This window comes from Sminthopsis crassicaudata, chromosome 5, assembly GCF_048593235.1.
Source record: "Sminthopsis crassicaudata isolate SCR6 chromosome 5, ASM4859323v1, whole genome shotgun sequence".
Taxonomy (NCBI): domain Eukaryota; kingdom Metazoa; phylum Chordata; class Mammalia; order Dasyuromorphia; family Dasyuridae; genus Sminthopsis; species Sminthopsis crassicaudata.
This window is the reverse complement of record NC_133621.1, coordinates 300851213-300872260: the sequence shown is the minus strand read 5'-3', so window position 1 is coordinate 300872260 and position 21048 is coordinate 300851213. Positions and strand designations below refer to the sequence as shown.

General features: G+C 41.1%; 1 protein-coding gene across 8 annotated transcripts in view; it reads right to left on the bottom strand.

Moving 5' to 3' along the window:
• The window catches only part of TNRC6B (trinucleotide repeat containing adaptor 6B), a 206005-nt gene that overhangs the window by 102006 nt on the left and 82951 nt on the right, over positions 1–21048 (bottom strand). Inside the window, exon 1 of one of the 8 annotated variants that reach the window (XM_074271776.1) lies at positions 12265–16035. The exons of 5 other annotated variants lie outside the window; for them this stretch is intronic. The gene's annotated coding sequence lies outside the window, so the exon portion shown is untranslated. 2 more of the 8 variants (XM_074271777.1, XM_074271775.1) reach the window with 2 other exon arrangements.

The window sequence follows — 21048 nt, the reverse complement described above, 5'->3', positions numbered from 1 at the left end:
CTGGTGAAGGAGAGTCATCAGAACTCCAAGGCCAGAGAGCGATCGACCGTACTTTTTCAGCACAGGTTCATTCACCTATTTAAACAAGAAGTGTAATGTAGAAGAAATCCCAAAGTCTAAAATGTGTTTCTTCCTGCCCTCACCTCCTCCACTGCAGAGAGCAGGCTCTCCCTGGCCTTCCTATGGGGACAACTACTGAGTCTGTGTCAAGCCCATAAGCAGGAGGAGTTGTGGAAGGCCACAGGTACTCTTCTTGTTTCTTTGTTTTTTCTTTTTCCTATTTTGGTCTGATTTTTCTAGCACAACATGGTAAACATGATGTTTAAAAGGATAGGACATATTTAACTTATATCAGATTATTTTTTCCCTTCCCAAGACATCAAGCTAAGAAGAGAAGGAGAAAAATTTAGAACATAAACTCTTACAAAAATGAATATTGAACACTATCTTTTACAGGTTATTTGGAAACAAAAAATACCACTGAAAAAATATTCTGAGAAGGGGGGAAAAACCCTCCTCTTGAAACTTGCCCAAGAGAGTCCTGAAGTCCATTATTTTAAATATCTTCTCAAGATAAAGATTCTGAAGGACAGCCCCCTCCTTTGAATGAATAAATCCTAGTCTATGTGGGTTTTGTTTTGTTTTGTTCTTTTAACTAGGTACTAGTCAGCAACTTTATCTCTCTAAATGTGCATATTACTAATACAACTGCCTAATTGGCTAACACATAATCAGGGATGTGGAAGTTTTATTGATCCAAGCTGGGAGGAAGAACACTTGACTGGAACTTGGAACTCTAAAGACTATAGTTGGGCCTGTAACTTTTTACAAATTAATCTCCCTGTCTCAGCTTCCTCATCTCAAAAAGGGAGATGAGAAGAGAGTAACCAAATTTTTTTTTTTTTTTTCATTTTGATTCTACAAATTTTGAATCAATGAACCCAATCTGAACTACAGGGCTGACTTTTGTGCTAAACTCTGAAGCCCTTCTTCATCAAGAAGCAGATGAAGGCCATTAAGGGTATAGAGACAGGCTCCACAAGCAGAGAAATGATTATGAGCAACAGCCAATGAACTTCTCAAAGGAAACAGGACAGCTCAAAAATTAAAAAACAAAAGAATGCTAAAATAAATAAATGTAAATGTTAAAAAATAAATAACTCTTACATAAACCAAAGATGAGAAACGGCATCGTGAAGATGGAGAATGGGCCTCACTGATCATAAGACAAGGGTTTGAGAAGGCAACTTCGGAGTGACTCGGCCTAGTCCACGAACATCTTAATAGCCCAGACCCTCTTAAGGAAGGCAGGGAGTTGCAGAGTTCTGGTGGGTGATCTACAGAAGTCACAAAGTCCAGAGCAAAAGAAGAGTGAAGCAGATGAGATGTGGCAGGTAGCTCAGGGTACTGATGAGGCAAGGGTTCTAGAGCCACGGCACATTGTAAGGGGCAATGGGAGAAGAGGGCCCTGCACTTGGGAGAGAGGGGCTGGTCCTCACTGTCCAAAGGAAGCACTGTTCCGGGATGCACTTTGGGAGCAAGCAACAAGCTTCCTGGTAAAACCAAGAAAAAGAGATGAACGTCCCAGCCACATTCAGTGACTCGTTTTTATGTGAATGCCTCCATACCAAGAGCAGCTTAATAAATGCTCATTCACTGATTTCTTATCATTTTGAAGCAAAAGAAAAATATCAATAGCCTATTTTCACATACCCCCCCCAAATGACCTTTTTCATGTTTAACATTTTCAAAGGGGAATTATGAAATGTTTGTTGCATAAACACTATGATGGACACTGAAGAACACAGATTAGAGAATTGTTCTCTCTAGATATAATTTCTATAGCACCTCATACATCAACACTGCTCCTCTTCTCTGGAAAGCACAGCTAAGAGAGACCCAAGGTCAGACTAATAAAACTATGCTGTCTTTCTAGTTTCTTAAAATTTTTCTTTTTCATTATGGATTTGTAAATATCAACACATATTTCAAATATATAGAACAAACAAAAAAAAGAACTGCATACAAACTGTGAAGTATTTTACACAGTATTTTTTTAAAATGTATATTAACATAATTAACAGTTTTCTTGCTTCTCAGTGTCCCTTCAGAATTTCCTTCTGCAAATATGAGTTTTTAATGCCCTTCTTTTCTTTTAAAAAAGAAAAAAACAAAAAAACAAATATAGAGTCTCCAGTAGCCCCAGCCCTTCTAAATGAAGCCTTCTCTTATAACAAGTACAGTTAAGCAGATCTGATTCATCCACTGGCCATCCATGTCTGAAAATGGAGGATGCATTTTGTACTATTAGACCTTCACCTGCTAGGTGGGAAGAACTGATCCCTTCATTGATCGAGATTCTCATGTCTTTCTTCTAGCTGAGGTATCTAGCTCCCAGGAGCCCTAATTCTGATTGCAGCCCAAAAGAGATTAAAATAGAAATGGGAAATATTTAACAAGTAAATTTTAGAAAACATGATATACTCTATATAATATGAATTTATGGCAAGTGGTGCCTGCAGGAATGTATTCTGATTTCAGTGTGACACTGTTGCTGTAGTCACGATACAATTTTTTCCCCTGGTTTTGCACACTTCCCTCTGCCCATACAAGTGTTGCTGAGTTACTCTGAATCCACCTTTTGTTACTTATTACAGCACAAAAATATATCGTTGCATAATTAATTAATACCAGGCCATTCTCCAAATGAGAAGCACCCACTCTGCTTCCAGTTTTTTGCTACAATAATTTCTACTATATTTATGACCATATGGGTCCTTTCCTGTGTTTCAAAATTCTTTGGGGCACACTCTCAATGGTTCTGGTGTCTTCCTAGTTCTGCAAGAATCAGTTACGATATTTTTCAGCAGAAAAGATAGGACAAAGCAATGCTTAGATTCATTCCCTGCTTTATCTCTTAATGATGACAGAGTCCACAGTCCAACAATGACACTTCCTTAAAACAAAACACAAAACAAAGACATATCAAAAAATACCACTAGCTATAGGCTATATCAGATCTCAGATACATGACAGATTTGAGGAAATCACAACCACTGAGGGAGGAGGGTATATTCTTCCAACTTTAAAACAGAAACTTTCAGGATGACTCAAAGGCACCCAATTGCACCTGTGATTTCCTCAATGCAGTGTCTAATCTGCTGCTGTCTGCCCACCAGTGTGGCAGGCGGAACCCAACTGGCACCACGAGCACGTTGGCTATACACTCATCATTCCTCAATTTTCTCATGTGAGCCAAGCCACCTTTTCAAACCACATATTTCCTTCACTCCAAATCTTTGAAGTTCTGCATTTGGTATACGATGCAGCTTGGTTACACCCATCATGTGCCTCTCCAACGCTCTGATCTTCATTTTTATTTCTTGGGATACTGGACGATCCCACGACTTGTGGTCGTATAACACTGGCAGGGTACTGGTACTAAGAAAATATGCCTGTGTTTCTTGGAAAACGATGTCTTACTCATGGTGGTAAATGCTATCCACATCCAGAGAAAGAACTATGGAGTCTCAATGCAGATTGAAACAGACTATTTTCACTTTTTTTGTTTCTCCTTTCTTGTGGTTTCCCCCTTTTACTAATTTGTCCTCGATAGCATGACTAATATGGAAAGATGCTTGTATGATTGTACATGTATAACCTATATCAGATTGCTTGCTGTCTTGGGGGAGGGAAGGAGAAGGGGAGGAAAAATATGGAAATCAAAATCTTATAAAAATAAAAGTTGAAAACTCTCTTTACATGTAATTAGAAAAAATTTAAAAACTTAAAAAAAAAGAAAAATATCTTACCAAAATCATTCAAAATTCTTTGAAAGATAGTATTAAAATTTTTTCTGTTTATATAAGACTCATCAATATTATACAAGATGTGAAATGGTGAGGCATAGGGCTTGCCAAAGTTATTCCACCCAATGTCACAGATAAAACACAGAATCCAAGTTGAAAAGGGATTCTGTATGAATACTGAGAGGCTCTTTAAAAACTTTAAGAAAAAGATGATGCATCACTGCAAGAACCTGGCAGAGCACCACATAAGAGATGTGAACACTTAAGAATTTAGTCTAATCACCTACACAAGAAAAACCAAGTGGATGAAGAATGCCCAGTGACCGGATGACGTCATGCCCCTTGGTAGCCAGTACAAAAGAGTGTGTACCTAGGCTCTGGGTCACGTGACCAAGAAGATGAAGGACTGACATTTCTGGGATCCCCAGGACTTCTCAAACTTTCCAAAACAGAAATTATATACCAAAGATAAAGCAACTTCAGCCCATGATCTAAGATAAAACTTCTTAAACTGTGGTTCCTGACCCCATTGTGATTTATTACCAGTCAATGTTTAACTGTACACCAATTTTAACTATCTACATACCCAAGTCTGATAAAAATCTCTCAGATGAAAAAGGGTCACAAGTGGAAAAAGTTTAAGGAGCTCTGTTCTAGGACACCCAGAATTCAAAAGTAAAAGACAACCCCACCCTCCACACACATACTTGCACTAGTTTGCCCACAGACTGGACACAGGGGAGGGGTCTGCATCAAAACTGAATACCCCGCCCCTCCTTTGGAGACCCCAGGTCGAGACTGAGGGAGATGAGTGGCCGCAGCACTTGGGAAGATGAGCCTGCTGCGGATGCAAGGTGGAGCTTTGGCACTTAACTGTGCTGCAAAACGTCTCCGCAGGAGCCAGGAAAAGAGAGAGGACAAGTGGGTGTGCTTGAAATAGCACCCATCACTCCTCTCCCAGCCTCCAGAAATCAGCTCCATACAGTCCCTGCCCAGCGGCGCTCTGAGACGCCAGTGCCATCCAGCTCGGGGCCAGCTTTGTCCATCAATTGCCCAGAATGAGAGAAGGCTGAGAGATGCTTTGAGATTCCCAAGGAAACAACTAGAGAGAGTCAAAAAGTGAACAACAGGGGAAATAAAGGAGAGTTAGGAGGGGGGAGCAAGAAGAGACCAAAATTACTAAAGACTTCAAGATCACAACTCAAAGATCTTGAACATTAAAGAAGATAAATTCCAGTGAAAATATTAACAATAGAATACAGATCTGGCAAACCAGTTTGGGCATTTATGAATAATAAATAAATTATTATTCTAATACATGAATAAATAAATTTTAATTTATATTCAATAAATTTTAATTTAAGTGTAATAAATAAATTTATTATCATTTATTATAAAATGCTACAAACTAAGGAAAAAAGTATTCAACATTTAATGAGATAAAGGACACAGTAGAATTTGAGAAGAAAGTGAAACTAAAGCATTTTATTCTCAAGTGATTGGGAAAAAAAGTAAGAATTGCAAGAAAAAAAGTTATTGCCTACTCAGCAAAACAGGCAAAATAGGAAAACTGGAATCTGCAATGGCGGGTCTCACCAAAGAAACAAAAGAGAGAACAATAGATTGGGAATGTGAACACAGAAGTAAAGGACAATCTAGAAGAAGAGAAGCAAAAAAAATTATAACACTAAAAGAAAATATGGTCACTATGCAAGCAAAACAGGACACGTAAAGACAAACCAAGGATTATAAATCTCCTAAAAGAATATGATGATGCAAAACCTAAACATAATTCAAAAAATAACAGCTGCCAAAAACTTTATTTTTCCCCTCCTTCCCTCCACCCCCTCCCCTAGATGGCAGGCATTCCCATACATATTAAATATCTTATAGTATATCCTAGGTACAATATATATGTGCAGAACCGAATGTTGTTGTTGTTGTTGAAAAGGAAGAATTGGATTCGGAAGGTAAAAATAATCTGGGGAGAAAAACAAAAAATGCTAACAGTTTACACTCATTTCCCAGTGTTCCTTTTCTGGGTGTAGCTGATTCTGTCCATCATTGATCAATTGGAATTGGATTAGCTCTTCTCTATGTTGAAGATACCCACTTCCATCAGAATGCCAAAAACTTTTAAACCCAGAAAATGAAATATCAGGTGAAAAAATTCACAGATCATTTCTACAAATGAATGAGCTGGACTCAGAATTAAAGAGGCAATCAATTGAATTTCCTTTGGGAAACAAAAACCTTTTAATTAAAAATTAATTTTATAACACAACAGCAGCAGCAGCAGCTAGTATTTCTACAGCACTTAAAGGTTTCTGAAACACTTTGCAGATTCCATGTCCTTTAATTCTTCCAACAATCCTGGGAGGTGGAATGCTATTATTATCAACCTCTTTTTGCAAAGAGGGAAACAGAGTCACAGATTAAGTGACTTGCTCAGGGTCACAAAGCTAGCAAATGTCTGAGGTTAGATTTAAACTCTAAACTAATTATTTGACTACTACTAGTATTCACTAAGCATCTGCTATTCAAGAACATTCAGATAAGTAAAAGAACCATCTATTTCAACTATTAAACTTGAAATCTTGTTAGGGAAGTAAGACAAACACACCTAAAGAATGTAAATAAATCAGTATGTGAATAAGAGGCAAAATGAATGAAAGCTGAACCAAAGAAGGAAAAGTTCCTGTAAGACAGAAGATTTTTACCTACATAAGACAGGTCACAGACTGCTCTACAGGCAAACAAAAGGGAGAGGAAATTTAGAGAGGTGGGAAGGGATGGACATAAGCTGAGGAGATGAGGATGAGCAAGGTCAATGGAGGCAACAGTTGTCTGGGGGCCGCAGTAGAGGATTCACATCAGGGATTCAAGGTAGGGGGAGTCAGGACCTGGCAGACAAGGGAAGTCTCTGCTGGTCCTGTACAGTGCAAACGTATCATCAAAGTGACTTTCAGCATAACCAAATTTGACTGAAATACCACCAAGAGTGCAATTAGATGGAATTCAATTAGACATTTATTAAGTACCAGTTCACTGCAGAGAAGGCTAACACAAAATCAGAAAAACATTCCCTGTCCTTAAGAAGACCCAAAAGAGGAGGGAATTAAGGAAAACCTTCCAAAGGAGGGTGTATCGGAAATGAGCCTTGAAGGATGCTGAGGAGAAGGAACACACAAGACATGGGAGGCAGCACGTGTGAGCAGAGGACGACTGAAGGCAGAGCGAGTGAATGTGGCTTAAATATGTTGCTGTGAAAGAGAAGAGTTTGAAACCAATCTGGAAAGACCAGGGCTAGAACCCATTTGGATCGGCCTTTAAATGGCAGGGTGAAGGATCTCTGTTTTACCTTCAGGTAACAGGGAGGCGCCCATGAAGAGGCTGGCTCACAAAGGAGAGAGCTCCAAGAGTCCAGGCAAGAGGCCACCAGAAATAAGGAGGAATGAGATCGTTATGAAGTCATTCCCTACTCTGACGTGACGTGCCAGGCAGAAATGAGACAATCCAGACTCTCCAGGGCTTTAGATGGGCCTGGAGGGGAGGAGACGAGAAGTGGGGAGAGCCAAGACAGAGAGCCTGGGTCAGCGAGGTAGTAATGGCTAAAATCACAGTTTCCCTCCTCCATTGTCCAAGTGCCCTCCCGAGGATTGCATAATGCTCCCTCTTCCCTTTCCAGGATCAGGTTTGTTTCTTCATCTCTGTGGAGAAGGCAGCCCGCATTCTGCCCCCCAGGTCCTTCTGCTGTTCTCCACTTACTTGGTACAAACATAACTCCTTGTCAAACAAGGTTAATCTTCATGACTATTACACTGAAAGTTAAGTTTTATTTAAAGTAACTATTATTTATCTCGCGTTTTCATATCACCTTCACTTATTTCCAATTATATCCCTGTCCAGCAAGATTTAGAACAAAGATTTTAAAAAAGAAAAGGAAAAAGAAAGTTCAACAAAAGGTGACCCAATATATTAATCATGTCTAAGAGTGTATACAGTACTTCATACCCCACCCTCCCTTACTTCTGCTAAGAGGAATTTGTTGCATTTTCTCAGTTCTTTTCCTGGGTTACCCAACCTTCAACTTCATTTTTTTTCTTTTCATTTCTATTGCATCTACCTGGATTTTGCTCATTTTACTCTGCACAATCATTTCCCTCTGAATCTTCCTAAGGTTCTCTGTGAAGTCTTCACTTTTATGATTTCTTACAGCCCCACAATCACATCTCTGTCCCACCCCTTATTTAGCCATCGTCCATCGATGGAAATCTCCCTGATTTCCAGTTCTTTTGCTACCACGAAGAGGGACGCTATGACTAGTCAGCAGCTCATGGAGACGAGAGGTGTAGATGGGGGGAGTCCTGGCAAGGATGAAATGCCAGGTCGTCCCCCAGAGCACACAGAAAGGTACCCAAGCCCCATTAGCATTTCTCAGCAGGAGCCCGCCAGGCCATGACACTAGATCTTCATAGCAGTGAGGCTGGCTGACTGCTCTCACCAGGGAAAGGCGAGGGATGATGACAAAATGGCTGCCAAAGAGACAGAGGCTACTAGGGAAATCATTTTCCATCTGGTTCAGTTGCTCAGGTGCCAGAGGGAAGCCACGGCCAGGCCGCCTCACTCTCCCCCACGGCTTAGGCGGCCCACGAGTCATTCCAGGGAAGGGGAATCCAGGATGCTGGAGCCTGTCTCTCTCTCTTCCCTATTATTTCAAACATCTGTCACCTACACAGAATTCCAAATGTCTCAGAACCGAGAATCTAACACACTGGTTACATTTGGATTCAATTCCCATTTCCACAATTCCACAATTTCTTCTGTCAGGAAAATCACTTCCAGAAGAACGAGCAGGAGGGCGTTTGGCCCCATGTGACTGACCCAGCTGTGAAGTTCTTTCTGCTGCCGAAGTCCCATGACTGCAGGGCAGGAGGAGGCAAGGGTGCCACATCTGAGCACCTACAAGCAACAGAATCCTGATCGGGGCGACAATTCCCGTGCTGCCTTTCAAAGCCACAGCAGCGGCCACCAGGAATGCTCTGGGGGACCCCACAGAATGATAGCTTTCCAAATCATTTGGGGTCAACTGTTCTACAGCCGACCATCACTTTGGAGTCAACTGTTCTGCAGCCGACCATCACGTGCATAATGTCAAATTAGTGCACAATGCAGTCAATCAACACACACTGGGCTCTCCCAAGTTCTAAAACCAGGTCTGCGCTGTCAGCAGATTTCAGATGCCAGCAGGCAGACAACCTGTCGCCTTTTATAACTCAGTTTTATGGACAAGTCAGGAAAACTTTACCTCAAGTGCTAAGCCCCTAGGAGAAAAACTCATTTTTTATGGATGTCCATCCAGTTCCATGGAGCTACCTTATTAGTCTGAAACAATCCAAACCCCACCCCCATAGTCTATCATATTAGAAATACCCAACAATTGCACAACACTCCCATCTTTCACTACTTAATCCTCTCACCTCCATTCAGGCAAAGATTATCTAAGTTATTTTTATCACAGGCACACAGGAAATTTAGGGTTACCTATGCTACGAGATAAGGATTCATTTCTTTCTTCCATGCCTCTTTGAAGTAAGGGTGGAGCTAAGTGATAAAAACCCTCAGGTATAGCCGGCGTGGTTATATGGCTGTGCCCTTTGTCATACAGACTGGAAAAAGTCACAGCTGTTTATAAATGCAGTGGAATGTCAGAAGTGGAAGTGTCCCACAAATAAAGATACTAAAATCCTGAAACGAATTCCGAATGGCCATTTTAGTGGGGATTCCTGAATTGTCCGGGAGGCCCAACAGTGTCCAAGACAGAGCAAGTTCTGTAACCATGGCAGACATGTCTAATATTAGATTTTCTGCCTTCTCTACAAACAGGAGAGCTCGCCGGTGAGAGCTGTCAGATTTATGACTGAGGAAAGGGCATCGCACGTACGTGGCCATCATATTCGTGCTCACATCTATCTCGGTCAGTAGTCAAAGTGAACTTTTAATGCCAACTGTTTGAAATTAATTCTGAAAATCATTGACTAAAACGACAAAAATTATCCAGGCTATTCACAGTTAGCATTTTGAAACTGAAAGTAATGAAAGACAAGGTAGATAGGAGAAATGCAGGAGAAGCATAGATCCGGTTCTGAGCAATAATGGCCACAAGAGAACTTCCAAATGCCAATAACCTGGACCTGCTCACTGGAAACCTCCCCATCTCCAGCTAGCTACTTTACATACTGGCACATATAAGGAAGGGCATGAAAATGGCCATGATGGCCCCCATCTCAATCTTGCCCATTCTAGTCCTTCTCTGAGCATCATCAGAAACCTTCCCGTGGGTTCTGAGAAGCGGCGAGAGCCCGCTGCTGGCTAGTGGAGAAAACCCAAGCTGGGACAGAGCTGGAGCTCTCAAAGCTCAGTCTACAGAGAAATGGCGTTGGGTCAAAAGCAGACAAAGAGAAAGTGGCAGTGACTGCGTGGCTTTCTCTGTCTGTGTGGATGTGAGGGGACAAGGACAGGAAGCGGACCAGGAGGACGAAGGCTGGAGGAGAGGAGAAAGGGAAAGCGGGACTGCGGCCGAGGAGATGGCCGCCAGCCGTCCCAGCCCTACCTGCTCCTAGGCTACCGCGCGCTCTCGCCGCACAGAGGAGGCTGGGCTTCCCCGGAGAGTCGGGAGGGACGTTTCTGCCGCACAAACGGCGGCGTGCCAGGAAATGAAGCAAGTGCTGGCAGGAGGAGCAGGAGCAGGCCTCATCCCACGAGACTGCCCTGAGGGTTGAGCCTGAGAACACATGGCAGAGAAGCTTGTTTCAGGCCCCCAGAAACCCCCGTGTCCCGAGGACGAGGGCCCGGCCAGGAGGAAGGGCAGCCACAGTATCGGGGCCTACCTGGAAGAGGGGGGAGCGACCTCCAGGGGAGGGCCTCGCCAACGGCTGACTTCCAATCCGGATGGGTGGTGGGAGGGACATGGATTGATGGGGTGAGAAAGGGTCACACACTCAGAAGCGACCCTGGTGGGAGGGAATCCATGCAGGGGCTCAGGGCTGGGAGCACTTGTGCCGTCGACCAGCCTGGCTGGCTGTGACACAGCTGGGGGGGGCTTTGTGATGCACTGCAGGGTGCTGACATTGCCTGGGAAGCACCAGGCCAGGCTTCAGCAAATGGGGTACTTGGCCAAAAAGTGGCCCCCAGCTCCCTCTGCTCGGCAGGGTGAAACCCAAAAGAGGTCTTCACCCTAACGACGGAGCCCAGCTTCTTGGGACCAGGCAGGGTGTCCCCAGGGCCTGCCCCTACAGTGCCTTTATTAAAATCTCGGCCCATGGAAGTGCTGACCACATCCAGAGAGAGCTCAGGAGACGGAATGCGGACCAGAGCACACAACTTGCACCTTTTTGTGTTTAGCCCCTTAGTTTTTTCCTTTCTCCTTTGGTCTGATTTTTCATGTACAACATGACAAGGATGAAATACGTGTAGAAGAATTGCATGTCTTTAACCTATATCGGATTACTTGCTCTCTTAAGGAGGGAAGGAGAAATTAGAACACAAAATCTCACAAAAATCAATGTTGGAAACTTATCTTTATTGTATTTGGAAAAAATAAAATATTACTGAGGAAAATTTAAAAAATAGAATCTCATCCTAACTAAAGTTAACGCTCACCCCAAAGAGAAGCCGGGCTTTCACATCTGAAGGTAGTGCTCTACGACCGTCCCCTTCACACAGGCTCAGCCAATGTTCTTTTCCGGATAAGGGAAACCAAGGCAGCTCCATCTCGCGAGCCCTGTGCTCACACAGACTTGTGTGAGGCACCGAGAGGCAAACAAGCCTCCATGAAGAGAGCTGCACGGTGCCCACCCACATCAGTGGCAGGAGACACAGCAAAGCAATCCTACAAAACACCTGTCTATGCTTTTCAAATCTGCAAATTCAAAGTTCAAAACGAAGGATGTCTTTTTTCAGGTAGCCAGAAAAAATGCTTTCCCTTTTTAAAAAAATTCTTTTTTCTTTTTTTTTTGGATATAGATCACAATAGAGAACAAGGCTCCCAAGTACAGGAAAGCAGGGAACAAAAAGAACCACGAATTCTGGAAGGCCAGAATGCGGCCAGAATGACAAGGACTGTGGCCCAGACTCTAGCTCCCTCTAATTCTGACCTCCTAGAACTCTTGCAGTTTGAGAACCGGCTTCTCAGCTGACTCTGGTCAGTTTTTTAACCAATGACCAGATTTTCTGACCCATTAAAAGAAGTTAAATCAAACCTTCTAAAACAGGATCGGGAGCTTCCCTACCAGACTCCAGTAACACATTCATCCCAAAAGGATTTTAGCCAACACAAGTCTTACATTATGACTCAGGCAACATTGTCAACAGTCTTTTTTTTTTTTTTTCCCTTTTAATGTTATGACTCCAAATATTCTGGCTAGCTTCCAAAGTTGTATTCATACGTGATTACCTTGTACTTGTTCCTCCTGGATTTCATCCCATTTCAATACGTGATGCAGGATGGTACAAGAGTCTCAGCCCTGCCACTAACCCAATTCTATAGCCTTGGGGTGGGTCATTTTGGGGCTGGGCCTCAGTTTCCAATCTATAAAAAACGAGAGATTGGATGGGACTAGATTAGCCCTTAAGGTCAGATTCAGCTGTAAAATTCAGGCAGAATTCTAGGCTTTTCCAACAGTCCTACTCAAAACACTGGTCTAGAGAGAGCTAGATTTTCATCCCTCAACAACTAATCATTCAAATTATTAAAAGGACTGACCTTTGTGGAATACTCTAGCACCGGCTCCTTCTCGAGAAAATGAGTCCCTCTCGGGTGCTGGGAAGGTCACCCCGCTCACCAGAGGTAGTCCTATAATAATACCCTGCCTCGGATTGGACGAGCCAGCAAATCACCGAAGCGGAGACTTACTGCCTAGTCTACAGCAGCCCAGACCAGAACCTTGCCGCAAGGCTGCTGGGGATCAGCACTGATTGGGATCCAGAGAGGAGCCTCAGCTGCCACAATAGCCTCTTGCCCACCTCCACTTCCTGCCTCTGCTCCTCCTGCCTCAGCGGCTCCTCATTCTATTCTCAAGGGGGACCCAAGGGAGCAAAGTTTGGAAAAGCCTGCAAAAGTCTATCCCTTTCAGGATGGAATTAAACCAGGCAGGAGCATTCTGTTTTTCAAAGAACTGAGGCTATTATTATTATTATTACTATCAGCTTGGGGGCTTAGTCTCATTTTATTGGCAATATACAGTAATATCTTCCTCCCAGGCTAATCCATAATCACTTCTCTGTAACAGTGACTCCTAAAATGCCTCCGATAATTACAGATTACTCTGGTCTGTGAAAAAGCTTTGGCTCAACTGGATAACTGCTTAGTTCTACCAACTACTTAAGAGCAATAAAGTTGTTTCTCGGAATACATCAAGCTTTCTGTTAATTCAGACTGACCACAACTGGCGCACATTTAGCAAGTCTGTAACAAGTTTGTGCATCCTTTGGATTCTGCTAATCTGCTGTGGCGTCTGGGAGAGAAGCCTCCTGCCCTGTCCTTACCAGGGCCCCACGGTCACTGTGTCTACAGACTGCTCCCCAGGGCTCATTATATCACGAGTCTCGGAGCACAGGAGCTTCCTGTGTGTGAATGGGGGGCACTCGACAAAGTTCCCATCCCGGTTAGACACGGTCAACAGTCACAGACCATGGGAACACAGGAAGGGTGAGGACCGAGGCCCCGCTTCTCAGTGGGAGGGTGTGGTTGGGCTTGGACAGCCCAATCTCTGAACGCCAAGTGGTCCCAGCGCTGCACCTGCAGGTTGTTAGACTGGGATGAGCCACAACACTCCCCCAGCTTCAGGCTTCTCTGAGTAAAACGAGCCTCCTGCCCCTGCCTCACCCCGCCTCCCAGCAGAACGTCTGCTAACGGCCTTACCAAGCCGGAAGAGCCAAGGGACAGCCACTGTGCTGGGTGCAGAGTCCTCCCTGAAGCAGCAGGGGTCAGCGTCAGCCATTCCTGCCTCGGCGCCAGGTTAGCTCTGGGCTTGCCCCACACTCAGGCCTGCCTTTCTGCCTGGCCTCCCTGCCTCCAACTCAGCCTTCCTCTGGGCTATTCTCCCAATATCACCGGGGCCGGCTCCTGTGGCTTCCAAAGAACAAGAATGTCACCAGGGCAGGCACAGACAGAAGAGGGGGCTGGCCCTGAGGCAGGGGAGGAGGGCGGCAAGGGAGCTGCCATCTGTGCAGTGGAGAGAAGGGCTCACACACGAACACTCCAAAGTCATCTGGGTGGGGAAGGGTGGGCCACACAACCTCCCCTAGGCGCCGGCTCTGAAGCAATCCTTCCTGGGGAGCTACTCCCACTTACCTACCTGGGTTTCTACCTTCTGATGCAGCTGGAGGAAAGAGTGCATGCACAGCAGGGGAGCAGAGTCAGTCACAGTGGAGTTCAAATCCAGCCCAAGTCACTTATAACTATGGGATTCTTAGCCATTCACGGGAGCTCTCTGAGCCAGTTTCCTATCTGTAAAATGGAACAGTGCTATTGGGTGCCCAGATGCTGCAGCAGAGTGCAAGGCCGATTCTCACTATGTGGGGGAGCCTAGGCAGGTCCTTTCCCCTCTGCCTGCCTCAATTTCTCCAACTGTAATGGCAGCTTTCAAGGTGATCACAAGAACCCAAAGAGATGACGAAGAGTGCCTGGCCCAGGATCTAGTATATAGTAGGAGCTTAATCAATGCTTATCCCTTTTCCTCCTCTATCTCACAGGTTAATTGTAAGGCTCACTAAAGGTACCACTAGAAGCAGCAAGGAGGTTAATAGATAATGGATCTGGAAGGGCCGAGTTCAAATCCTACTTGAGACATTGACTATAAAGCTAGACAAGTCATGTAAGCTCCCATCTGCAAAATGGAGATAATAATGATAGCACCTCCCTCCAAGGGCTGCGGTGAGCACTGCTCCATATGAATATCCAGGTGAGTCTCCGAGAACCATAAATCTGCAGAAATATTCTCCCATGGCTGGAATCCAATGCTACACTTTGATATCCCTCAGAGTTCTTTTTCTGCTGCACAGTTCAGGGCCCAGGGCTTACTTCCCATGTGCCCAAGTCCTCCCCTAATTCCCAGAACGGACAGTGATCTTTCCCCTTCACACCCATGCTTCATGTGGCTCTCTCCGCTTCTCCCTCCCTCCCCCTCCTGGGCATCCCCTGCCTCTCCCAGGAGACTGAGCACTGTGGAGGGCAAGAACGGTCATTTTAAATCTCTACATCCCCAGGCTCTGGATCATCGCCTTAAAGACAGTCGGTGCTCAATCAATCTTTGGTGCAGTCACCTACACACCAATTATGAAGCAAGATTTATACAGATCAATGGTGGGTCATCTCATAATGATGAGAAATGATCCTGATGAACTAGGATTTCCTGAAATTTGGAAGTGGAAAGTAATGAGTAAAACAAATGAATTTTTTTTCAGGATAAAGATAAATCTACTTTTCATTGATCAAAGATAAACTTGCTTTTAATCAATTAAAACAAAGATCAAATTAACCCTTTAAAAAGTGACATTAACAGTATGGATCCTTCCAAATGACCATGAAGACAGACAGAGATTATTTTAAAAGTATACATAGAGTGTGGAGCCAAGATAGTGAAGGTGCAGGGAGCACCGCTCCAAAAAAACCTAGAAAATACACCTGATGGGGAAGTTGGAATGAATCATTTTCTGTCAAGGGAACAGAGCCCAGCCAGGAGCCTGTCAGTCCAGGGAAAAGCTGTGCACAAAGGCAGAGCACAAGATATGAGATAATTTAGAAATAAGCAGAGTCTCAGTTCCAGCTTGTAGCACCCAGTCTGAAACCTGCAAAAGAATAACTTAGGCAGGAACTCCTCTCCCAAGCAAAGCCTCTAGTTCTGTGATTCTGAAGCAGCAGCAGGGCTTCCCAGGAGGCTGAAAGGGGCTAAGATGACCGCTGCTTAAACACAAACTCAGATCCATAATTTGCAGGGCTCAGACAACAAACAAGCTTAACCAGATCAGACACTGTGAGAGCACAGAAAGCTTGCAGGTCCCTAGCCAGAGCTGTCCTTGAGATCATGGAATAATATAACATTCAATATTCTTAAGAAAGATAAAGATTCCATCTTGAGAAAACCCCAAAATGAAAAACTTCCAGAAACATCCTTGCCAAAACCCAGAGCTTCCTAGGTCAAGGGGAAAAAAAAATTACTGCAAGCAAGCAGAAAAAAAAAAAAAAATTCTTTAGTCACCCATGATTGAGCAGCCACCACTATAAAGGATAGGAGAACTTAGAATATATTCCAGAAAGCAAAAGTAAATCTTATTGAAAAGGGAAATAGGAGGGAAAAGGGAGAGAAAGGAAAGTTGTTGACAAGGTGGATTATGGGAGGGATGAATCTTTAAGCAAAACAGAACAAAATTAAAAAAAAAAAAAAGTATTTTTAGCTCTTTTGGAAGCAGCAAAGAATGACAATCTGAAGGGGGTGACCATAAACTCTAAAATGGATAAACAAGTTATGGTATACAGATGGGTGGAATAATATCAGGCTGTAAGAAATTATGAAGGGGATAATCGTTTCAGAGAAATGTGGGAAGATTTATATGAAGTCATGCACAATAAGTGACCAGAAACAGAACAATTCATACAGTGACAACAACATGGTAAAGATAAAGAATTAGAAACTTCGATTAGTGGAATTACCAAAATGGTTAGCAAGATAAAAGATGAATATTTCCAGAATAAAATTAGATGCAAATAAAAATATTTTTTCCCAAAAAAATTTCCTTTTTTATGGAATTGCTAACATATATAAGGATTCATTCAGTATTGGGAAAGAGTGATTCCACGGTTTCACCATAGAAGCTGAAATAATGCTTGGTAAACCACAGAGAACAACTCAGAATGGTTTGCTTACAGAAGCTCATACCCATCTCTCTCATATCTGCATCCCAACAACATGATGTTCCACTTGCTACTCCATGTCTCCAAAACAGAACTGGTCTACTTGGCCCCAAACATCACACTTCTGTCAGATCGTGTTCCTTCCAATCACTCGACGTTTGCAGCTTCAGTCATCCCTGATTATTCCCTCTACTACCCACCCATCCACTCACCTCCCAACATACTCCATCATTCTAAACAATTCTCTTCCTCACCAATTTCTGATTCTCTCCAATTTTAGAGGTATCAGCTCAGTTTAAGGCCTCATCACCTCTTACAGTGACTGCTACAACCACAAATTTGATCTGTATACAGAGTCCATTCTCATAACAATCCATCGTCCAGACTGCTACTAAAAGGATCTTTCCTTTTAGAATGTAGTGGTTTAATTTTAATTAATAAAAACCTATTTCCTATCCCTTTCACTTCCCTCCTTAAAAAAACAACAACAAAAACAAGCAAAACAAATTCCCACAATGGACATGTCCAAAGATTATAGGTCTAATTTTGCAGCCTGATTCCACCACTGGTCAGGAGATAGACTATATATTTCATTGCTGATATTCTGGAATCATGGTTGACCAGTGCTATTTCAGAGTTCAAATCTTTCAGAGCTGTCTGTCATTGCAATGCTTTTATTATATAAATTTTTCTGGTTCTGCTTGTCTCACTTTTTTTTTTAATTAAATTTTATTTTTCTAACGAACAAAAACCAACCACTCTCTCTCCCACTTATCCTCACAATTAGAAAAAAATAAGAAAAAGTCAGGAAAAGTAGATAGGAGTCCAACTGTTAGGGTCTTAAATGCCTGAATGAATACTTTTTATTTTATCCCAGCATCAATATGTAGCTACAATAAAACTTTTGAACAGGAGGAAAAGAAAAAAAAATGATAAAACTTTTGTCATGAATAAAGTAAATTTCTTCATGGGTCTTGTTCAAAATATGTAGGTGTGATAGCATGTTTTATCCTTGGTCCTTTAGAACCATGGCTGGTCATTCTGTTGATCATGATTCGTAAGGCATTCAAAACTGTTTATCTTTATGTTGTTATTATGTATAAATTGCTCTCCTGGTTCTGCCCATTTATCAGTTGATATAGGTTTTATCATATGAAACTATCCTTTTCATTCTTTCTTACAACACAACAGTATTCCATCACATGCTTTTTTCATAATATATTCAGTCGTTCCTCAAATGATGGGCACTCCTTTAGTTTTCAAGTTTCAACCCAAAACAAGCACACAGAAAAAATATTTTTTGGTACATATGAATTCTTTTCTTTTATCCTCTGATCTCTTTGATGAACCAAATTTTAGTGACTTTTTGAGTAGAGTTCCAAATTGCTTTCCAGAATGACCATACTGACTCACAAACTCCATCAACAATGCACTAGTGTGAACTCAACCATAATATGGAAGTAGATAGGAGAATGGATTAGAAACCAGAATCAACAATATATTATTTACAAGAAACACATTTGAAACAGAGACACACAGAAACATACACAGAGCAAAAATAAGGGCCTGGAGCAGAATCTATTATTGCTTCAGCAGACATAAAAAGGCAGGGATAGAAATCATGATCTTAGATAAAGCAAAATCAAAACCAAACTTAATTAAAAGAGAAGTGCAGGGAAACTATATCTTGCCACAAGGTACCAGAGACAATAAATAGCAATACTAAACATATGCAGCAAAATCTGCAAAGGAAATATTAAATGAGTTACAGGAGAAAAATCAAAAGTAAAATTATATTAGTGAGAAACTTGAACTTTGTCCTCTCAGAACTAGATAAATCTAGCCATAAAATAATAAGTAAGAAAGAAGTTAAGGGGTGAAAAGAATTTTAGAAGAGTTAGATATGATAGAACTCTGGAGAAAAATGGATGGGAATAGAAAGAAATACACCTTTTTCTTGGCTGTACATGGTCCTTTGACCAGGTCTTAGGGTTTAATTAAAAATTAAAGATTAAAAAACTCACAACCAGTTGTAGAAAAGCAGAACTATTAAATGTACCTTTTATAGAACATAATGCATTAAATTATAGTCAATAAAGGACCATGGAAGCATAGAAAAAAAATTAATTGAAAACTAATCTAATCCTAAAGAGTGAGTAGGTAAAGAAACAAATCACAGAAACAATAATTTTATTAAAGAGAATGGCAAGTCAACACACCAAAATTTGTGACATGCAACCAAAGCAGTATTTGGGGAAAATTTGTATCTCTAAAGGCATACATCAATAAAAGAAAAAAATATATCAATGAAGAGGGTATGCAATTAAAAAAAATAGAAAAAGAACAAATTAAAACTCCCCAATTAAACATCAAAATGAAAACCCTGAAAATCAAAGTAGAGGTTAACAAAATAGAAGATTAAAAAAACCCAACAACACTTTAGTATTAAGTAAAACTAGGTGCTGATTTATGAAAACAAACAAAGCAGATGATAGCTCATTGGTCAATTTGATTTAAAAAATAAAAAATCAAATTACCAGTATCAAAAATGAAAAGGGTAAAATAAGCCACCAAATGAAGATGAAATCAAAGCCATTATTACAAGATATTTTGTCCAATTAAATACCAGTAAAAATGACAAAGTGAAATGGATGAATATTATAAATTGTTCAAATTAACAGAGGAAACAGAATGTTTATATGATCCTTTCAAGCAATAAGTAATCCTAATACTATATAAACTATTTGGAAAAGAAATAGGGAAAGAATTCTGATTCAGTATTAGGAAAACTGTCAGCATAATGATCATATTAGTGACAAAATCAACAATAATCATACGATTATTTCAACAGATGAAAAAAAAAACTTTTGATAAAATACAACATCCATCCTTACTGAAAAAACTAGAAAGCATATGATTAAGATTTCCCAGTAAGGTCAGGATTGAAGCAAGGATATCCATTATCAACACTACTATTCAATGCTGTATTAGGAATGCAAGCTATAGAAATAAGACAAAAAAAAAAAAAAGAATTATAATAGAAAATGAGGAAGTAAACCTATCAATATTACTCTATTACTCTTTGTAGATGTGATGGTATACTTAGAGAGTCTTAAACAAACAACAAAAAAACTAGTTGAAACAATTGATATAAAATAAATCCCACATAAATGATCTAACATTTCTATGTATTACTTAGAAAATCCAAGAGGAAGAGACAGAAAGGAAAATTCCATTTAAAATAACTGCAGATAATATAAAATACTTGGGAGTCTATCTACCAAGAAAATTTCAGAAACTATATGAACACAATTATGAAATACTTTCACATAAATAAAGTTAGCTCTAAACAACTGAAGAAATATTCACTGCTTATTGGTAGGCTAAGCCAATAATTAATAAAATACCAATTCTACCTAAATTAATTTATTTATTGGGTGTCAAATCAAACAACCAAAAATTTGTTTTACAGAAAGAGAAAAATAACAAAATTTATCTGAAAGAACAAAAGGACAAAATATAAAGAAGATCAGTGGAGAAAAAAGTGAAGGAAGGTAGCCTAATAGTACCAGACTTCAAATAGTAAAGCAGCATTCATCAAAACAATCTGGTGATGGTTAAGATATAGAGTGGTGGGATCAGCAGAATACATTAGGTACACATTATGCAATAGTAAATGACCATAAGTAATCTAATTCCCCAACTTTGGCGGGGAAAACTCACTATCTGACAAAAATTTTGGAGAAAGCTGCAGAGCAGTTTGGCAGAAATTAGGCATAGACCACCATCTCACACTCCAAACCAAAATGGGTATATGATTTAGACAGAAAGGATGATATAAGCAAATTAAGGAACAGGGAAATTTTTACCTATCTGATTCATGGCAAGGGAAGAATTTATGATCAAACAAGAGATAGAGAAAATAATGGAAAGTAATTCTGACTACATGAAATTAAAAAGATTTTACACAAACTCAATAAAACCAAAAATTAGGAGAGCGGGAAAGTGGGAACAAATTTTTATAGCAAGTTTCTCTGGGAAAGATTCACTTTCCAAATATTTATAAAACTAAGAGCCATTTCCCAACTGATATATAGTGAAAGATTATAAACAGGCAGTTTTTGGAAAAAGAAATCAAAGTTATCAGTAGTCACATGAAAAAATGCTCTTGATCATTAATAAGTAGAGAAATGCAGACGAAAACAATGAAGTACAACCTCATACTTATCAAATTGGTTAACATGACAGAAAAAGTGATAAATATCGAAGGGGATTTGGGAAAAATAAAAACAGACACTGCTTATCCCTTTGCCCAGCAATACCCCT